Genomic DNA, 8092 nt, shown 5'->3' with positions numbered 1-8092 from the left:
GATGGGGATGCTAGAGTGCATGGCTGTGTCTGTTGGTCTTCACAAGAGAGATTGTTGGGATATGAAGTTCAATGGTCACACTAACTATTAAACTTCTCAAAGATCTTTGATTCAAGATTTATACCAATGAATAAATACACATATGCTGTCACATATGTATTATATCAGATATTTCATTAATATAATAATTTTCAACTCAACTATGCACATAGCAAAGCTCTGCCCAACGACAATAAATACTTGCATTATTATCTTTCATCTGCTTTATTCTCTTTTGTTCCATTTCTTTGCTCGTTTTATATTTACACTAAGCAAATAACTAAAGTAACAGTTTAATGAGAAACATTAGCCTGTAAAAGGAGACAAGAAGTATTACAATCTATAGGCACATACTACCCACCTAGAATGTCGACAAATTGGGAGAATGTGATTAGTTATGAAACTATGAGATTCGCTGTCCTATACAACCACAAGACCCTACTCAGACCCACAATAAGCTTCACAAAAGACACTGACGCTGGCAACTTTAATAACAACCACAGTAGTAAGTATTCTTATTGTCCGTACTTAAACTAGATGTCTAGATTCTACTAACATCAACTTTTCAATGGATTCAGTATATGGTCAACAAAGAGGATAACTCCTGTTTTATCTTCCTTGATCACAAACATGAATGGATGATCCTCTACAAAGTCCTCAATCGGGTACTTACGCGCGCACAGCGGCTTACACTTGACAGCAGTGACAACTGTTGCCTCAGTGCCTACCTCATTAACCTCCACAAATGATTTGTGAAATACATCTGAAACGTATAGACCCCCATCCACATTAAACTCAACCATTTCATCGAAATTGGCATCTTTAGTAAAGGGCAAGACAAGTCCCATCTTTTTCAGGATCTGAGTTGCATTAACACTAGACGATATCTTAAAGCGAGGCCACTGAGAACAACGTACCTTTACCTTACTTCCTTGCAATAGATGGTGCTCAAGAAAATTAAGATCAACCTTTCTCTCCACTTCAGGCAGACCATTCATATCATTGGGTAATATAACATACATAGAGAAGGACCTGTTGTCGTGTCCCTGTAGATAGGAGAGGCGTAGGATTTTGCAGTCATCCACTATTTTAATAAGTTGTTTCTTTCTAGTAGTCATCATCGGTGCTTGCACAATCTGCCCATTAAGCAAATTTACACCCTCTTTCGTCTCAGAGGCATCGAAGTTTTTCTGCCATGTGCCCTTGAAATACAGGGCATTTGCCAAAATCAGCCTGGTATCTTCATCAACTGAATCAGGTGAAAGAATCTCTTGTATCTTCCCCTTGTTTAGCATTTTGAATATATTTAATGAAGGGGTTGAGCTGATAGAAACGTGCATATGCCCCTTTGCTGCTTCCCCAAGCCTTCGTTGCGACTTCTCTTTTGACTCTTTTTCATTGGAGAATGATATCCTACCACTTGTCATGGAGAATGATATTTTTTATTGCTATTCCACACAAATGTAGATTAAACAAGTGGCGCTAATAAAGAAATTGAGTCTTCATATACATAGTAGGGTAAGAGAAGGTAGGGTAAGAGAAACGAGTTGTGTCGTCAAATAATATGTCGTTCGTTAGTTCTTTCCGTGGAACTATTGCGGACATTTTTCAGTAATCTCGTTTAAAGAGTAGTTTAAAAAGTTTGAATTTCATTATAGAAAACCGATCAGTAGTAAAATGTTTATCGCGTGGAGTTTGTATTGGAGGATATGAACCCATCAAATAGAGGTCTCGGGCATTACATAGGTTTTGGACACTGATGTTATTGTAGACACTAGACATTAAAAAACCAATAATTGATGGTTAGAGTTTTAGGTTTGGGATGAAGGTTAGATGTGGAGCATGCTTTTGAATTGTGACACATTGGGTTCCTCCATATATCATAATTTAAGTAAATGGTCTTGTGGCAAAGCTTACATCGGGTTCTAGATGCAAAATATAGGGAAAATAATATATCTCGTTTATTCAACTTTAATGAATGCACAACTTAGCACTAATTTGGGAATTCATAAGAGTTGAGAGGAAGATTGCCTTCAAGTTAAGTGATTACTAATTTTGACTTCTATGTCTTCCTTAAACTTAGATGTCATGATTGAGGGTCATCTCTTTTTATTAAATTCATCTCCAATATGAATTGGACTTAACTTGACATAAGATCCTAATAATTAGATGTTATATTCTCCCCAATTTATTAATTTCTAGTGATTCCAACTTGGGAATCCTTATTATTTCACAACTTCACCTCATTTTATTTTGAATGACCCCTTTGAATTTTCGCAACACTATGCTTTGTAAGGATTTCTCATATAACATGGATTTATAGGGCCACATATAGTTAACTATTGAGAAAATATTGTAGATTTCTCTTTATGACATCCTTTGGAGATTCTATTCAAAATCAAGAATACGAGATCCACCTTAAAGAAAGAAGTCAAAGTGGCTTGTATTATAGAATGATGTTATTTGTAGAATACTTGTTGGATACTCTCACCTATGGAAACATTGTTGTAAGCAGTTAATTTCTCCCATGTTAATACAGGTGGAACAAGACTAAGGTTGATGTTTACACATGCAATTCAATAATAATAAAAAGTTAAAAAAAAATATACCCATCTATATTTTCTTAAAATAAGGGGAAAATTTATATTCAATAGAAAAAATGGGGGGGGGGATGTTAGACAATAATTTTCCCACATAAGGGTAGTTACAAATGTACTAAACTAAATAGATTTCCACTTTCATAATAGAAGTTCATATATGTACCCAAGAAATTAGACAAAAAAGGTTTGTTAATTTATTGTTCTCTCTGACCTTGGAAAGAAAGATTTTTTGATTCAAACTTCTATTTTGTATGTCGTTAATTTAATTTCATTGCACAAAATCATCTATTAAAAAAAGATATAGCTATAATGTATTTTAATCAATTTGAAGTCAAGAAAAATGAGATTATGATTAAGTTTATATGTTGAAACATTTGTTTTTGAATTTTATTACATCTATAAAATTCCAGTATCAAAGTTCGTCAAGGCCCAAATCCCCTAGGGTAGAGCCTAGGATCTAGAATTATGAAAGTGATAAAAATTGAAGTTGGATAAGTGTTATAGGAGTTGAGAGGACATAATCTTGATTTTTTTAGACTTGGAGAAGCTATAGATCATTTAGAAATGAGGACAGGTGAGTGGTTGAAGTGGATCATAGAAGATAAAATACAAAAGATTATAGAGAAGTACCTTAGTGGTGAAACCATAAGAATATTGAAGATCACACTATGAAGGTTAAATTCCTTGGAAAAAACACATATAGAGTCGTTAAGGACAAGGTTTTTTTTTGAGGTTGAATTGTGTTGGTTTTAACTTATTTGTGCAAGTTTTGGGTCCTAGTAAATGACACATGTGGAATGCATATCACCAATTATAAGAGGTAAAGAACTCGAGGAGTATGTCCCCTCATTTTATAATATAAGTATAAAAGGTTTCACACTATCTTTCTGCCACTTTAATCACTTGTCTTCATTTTTGTTGATGTGCATAGAATAAATTGTTTTTGATTAAGATAAATAGGTTTTACAAGGATCTTGAAACCCAAAAGTTCTTACAAAACAAAGGGTTGCAAATTTAAACAAGCCTAGCAATAGAACAACAGCCAATAGAAAGGCCAAAACAAAAAAAATAGGCAAAAAGCCAAAATGATAAAAACCTTAAGAGACTATAGAAACCAAGGACATAACTTGAAAATTCTTCAATTACTCCCCTGCCTTCCTTTCGAGCTCCTGGATAGTCTCTACCACTTCACACGCTCTCTGATCCTCCTCTACCATGAGCTCCTGGCTTTTTTCATAGGTCCAATCCAAGTGGCTTTGGGTTATGTCCGTTATGATGTCCTCTTCCATCATGTCTTCAATGTTGTCTTCCTCATCCTTATCGACAACAAAACCCCTAGCTTTTAGCTTACCACCAAGACTGGCAATGTTTTCATTGAGAGAATTTAGAATAGTGAGCATTTGATTAGCCATGTTATGGTTGTAATTCTCTAGATTTTGCATCCTTTTTTCAACCAACCTTATCAATCCCCCTGGTCTGTTGGAATCCCTTGCTAATTCCTCTTCCCCTAGCTTTCCATCTATCCCATTCTATCTTTTACCTCCTCCAACTCATGAAAAAGCCATTTAATAGATCAAAAGTTATCAATAATGTTATTTTTTGCATTATTGAGAAAATTCATGCCCACTTCCCTCACATTGTCCATGATGGCCACTAGTGCCAGTTCTATTAGTTCCTTCGATTGGATCTTGCTCTCTTTTTCTTCAAGGATTTGAGGATTCATAATTTCTCTCACAATCCGCATTTTTGCAGATCTAGCATTGGAATTTCTCCAAGCCATATGGCTATCTTTTATAACAACCTCACTACTACAATAAATTGTTAGTTAACTTAGTTTTAAACATTTGATTACTTCATGTTTTTCTTCATTTATCTCTTGCCAATTTTTGAATGTATGGTAGGCAATATTACAATTAAGTTATGAGAAATTTCATTGCTTATTCTCAGGACTGAATCCCCTTCTTCTCTTTATTTTGTAGGTTCACTTTTGAGGATGGAGAGCCCAGGTCTTTGTCAATCTACTAAAGCTCTAGAAGGTCTCATCCCTACTCTTACTTTTGTCTTCTATTCATTCTAAAATATCCTTTGAAATTTATCTGGTTTGATGGAAGCCACAACTTGTGTGGCATCCTATTGAATTATATCTTCTTTTATCTTCCACTAATGAAACAATGAAAGGTTGCACCTTCACAACAAAATTTGTGACAATTATATGTAAATACATTCTAGATTAAATTGTACTTAGCTTCTTTCATGAATGAAAATGGTAAAAAGCACCTTTATTCTACATTTGCATTTCTTTTCAACATTCCTAACTTAAACTTTGAAATTGTACTAAATTTACCTTACCTTAGCAATAACAAAGCAACACTTCCAATTTGTACAAATTGGTGACAATAATAAAATTAATAATAATATTAAAGTAACTAATTAAATGATAATATCATATTACAATTTAAGACTAAATAAATAATAGATTTGTTATTTTTAACATAATGATATAAAGTATAATAATATAATTAAGATAATAATATATTATATTATTAATATTATAATATAGATTAATAATATGAACTTCTAAATATAGGCAAGAGCCTACAACAAAATGATAACTTGTGATCCTTTTATATAGGAGGTCTTAGGTTCAAGTCTAATTGAGCTTAACACAATATAATAATTAATTATAATAAATATTATTTAATTTGGACTTTGGTCCAATACAAAGAAAAACTAAAACTAAATAGAAATATGAACTACTAAATATAATTAGATTGCTGCATTTAAAACTATTGAATTTCCTAGATCATTGCAAATTTAATTGTACTGATGTTTAATTTTGGTATGTACTTTCCAAATGGCAATGTCCTCTTGTATTTGTATGAGGAATAAACTAAGAGAAGAGACATGACCCTTCATGAGACATGTCTATTCATCAATATAATTAATATAATAGAATGACAAACTTAATAATAGTTTTATGTTTGTATGCATGTATAGTTCTCTTTGATCTCATAGTTTTATGCTACTAAATGTACCAACAACATCAATACTCCCTCTTAGCTAGGGAGGATAAAATCAAGACACATATTATATCATTGGTAATGTTAGGTATGAAAAATTTTAAAGATATCTTTGATTAGAAGAGATCCACCATTTAGATATCACATGTAACATCAAGAGTATTTCTCTTCAGAATATCAGCATATGGTATTCAGAAAAAATCTGAGTAATGGTCTCCAGAATATCAACACTTGATATTCACCATGTACTCAATAAGTCAATGGTCTCAAAAATATCAACATATGGTGCCCCTCATGTACACCACATTCCAATGTTTGAGAGAGGTATGTACTGGACATAATGGTACTCTAATTTGATATTATTTCACCCTCAATAGACAATGGCAAAGAGTTTATAATTTGGTAAATGTTGGGATGGGGCTCACTCTGGAGCTCCAAAAACTAATCCAGATTTATCGTATCACTATTTCCTTGATTTTTGACTCTTTGGTTTGGAGACATACCCCCTTAGGAGACTTCATAGTGAAATATTTTTATCACTTTTTGTCTGTGGGGAATGTGGCAATGAGGGATTGGAGGAAAGTCTAGCATCCATGGATCTTGCCAAAGATAAATTTCTTGTGATGGATGGCTCTCCATGGGAAAATTCTCACCATTGATAATCTTCAAAAGAGAGGGTGTTAGTTACCTAACTGCTATGTGTTATGCTATAGAGAAGCAAAATCTATTCTACACCTCCTCATTCACTACCCTTTTGTGTCAAAAGTCGGGAGGGGAATCCTTGTGTTATGGGACGTCCAGTGGTGTGTCAATGAGAACATACATCAATTTATTAATTGGGATGAGCTCTCTAATCACCCATATCTTAAAACCTTATGGAGAATTATTCTCTGGTATGTTTTGTGCAAAATAGGAGAGAAATAATAGAATCTTCAAGAAGAAAGTCACTACTAGTTCACTAGTGGTTCAGTAGGTAACAAGGCTCTTAAAGGAATGTAGTGGGACTTGGCAATGAAAACCACCCCCCGAATCCCTTGAGAAGAAAAGTTATGAAGTGGTTCTTTGCTTGGGATTAAGCCTAATGGTGGCAAAGTCTGATAACTCCAAAGCTATAGCCAGGAGTAGAATGGCTTGGCACCCCTTTCCTGAAGCATATATAAAACTAAATTTTGATGGGTTGACCTTGGCTAGGAGCACAAGAGTCAGGGCTATCTTCTCAAGTAAAGCTAGGAAGATGGTGGTTGCCTATATTGGGAGTTGTGGAGGGGAGTTGAAAAATGAAGATCAAGCTCTGGCCTTGCTATGGGAATGAGAATTGCAAGATCTAGAGGAATAAATAGATTTATAATTGAGGGGGATTCAATGTTGATTATCAAACTACTGGTAGGAGAGGGTTGGTGTAGTTGGAAGATCAAAACAATAATACAAGAACTCTGAACAGTGATGGAGGGGTGTGAAGAGGTCCACATGGGCGACATCTACCATAAAGGAAATGGAGGGGTGGATGATTTTAAAAAAATTGGCCACAACATCATGGAAATAATAGAATGTGAGGATATTACCCAAACCCTATCATCAACTCATGTGATTGTGGAAAGTGAGCGTACTTCTCACAATACTTCATGACTCATTATAATAGGTGATATAGTTATGTGAACCCATGTGGGTAGGAAATCCATCAAACATTTTATCATAAAATTGATCTTTGGAAAGATTATGTAAAGATTTTCTTTCGGGATTTTATCACTAGGACCATTAATTATTTTTGAAAAAGAATGAGAGGTTTGGATTCTAAAAAAATAAAAAAACTAACAGGGAAGGATTGCAATGATAGTTTTACCAAACTCACTCCAACTACAGCTAGCAACTGTTAATTTTGGAAGGAAAGGTATCGATCACACATGCCACAAGAAAGGGTTCTTGAAAACTCTGAAACCCTATGGTCTTATGATGGGTTTTGGTTGCCTTCACAATTTTAGCTTAAACATGAAAACCTTAATCTGTTATGGTTGCTACAATTTGGTCTACAACAAGGGGATGTTAGAACACTCTAAGAAGTTGATGGTTTATCTTGGTATAGAAATGGGTGCCAATGACCACATTGAACTAGTGATGATTTAGGATTATATCAGAAAGAGTGAGGCTACATGTGTTGACCTATAGGAAGGAGGCTTATTATCATTCATGGAAGGCATGGAAGAGCATGATGAGTGCATCTCCATGTAATTCATCAACTCCTGGAATGATAGGAAAATAAACATTAATGGGATAATGTTTGAAATAACAAAGGAGCTCCTCACTAGTGTTGGAGAGTTATCCTTGGAGGTAAAGAATTGACACAAGTAGGACAAGGTGTCTAATGAACTAATGAGTCTAAGGAATTTCTTTTGACTCGAAGAGGAGCCATTCTGCATGAGAGGTGGGTACTCTAGA

At 34.3% G+C, this 8092-nt stretch overlaps 1 pseudogene; it reads right to left on the bottom strand.

Annotated features, from left to right (window-relative positions):
• Nucleotides 1–596: 596 nt before the first annotated feature.
• LOC149569350 (serpin-ZXA pseudogene) lies at nucleotides 597–1466 on the bottom strand (annotated as a pseudogene).
• Nucleotides 1467–8092: the final 6626 nt, after the last annotated feature.

Source organism: Cupressus sempervirens, chromosome 3 (genome assembly GCF_028749045.1).
Source record: "Cupressus sempervirens isolate cs-2001-9-10 chromosome 3, ASM2874904v1, whole genome shotgun sequence".
Taxonomy (NCBI): domain Eukaryota; kingdom Viridiplantae; phylum Streptophyta; class Pinopsida; order Cupressales; family Cupressaceae; genus Cupressus; species Cupressus sempervirens.
Note: the sequence above shows the minus strand (reverse complement) of the source record. Positions and strands in the feature narration are given on the sequence as shown.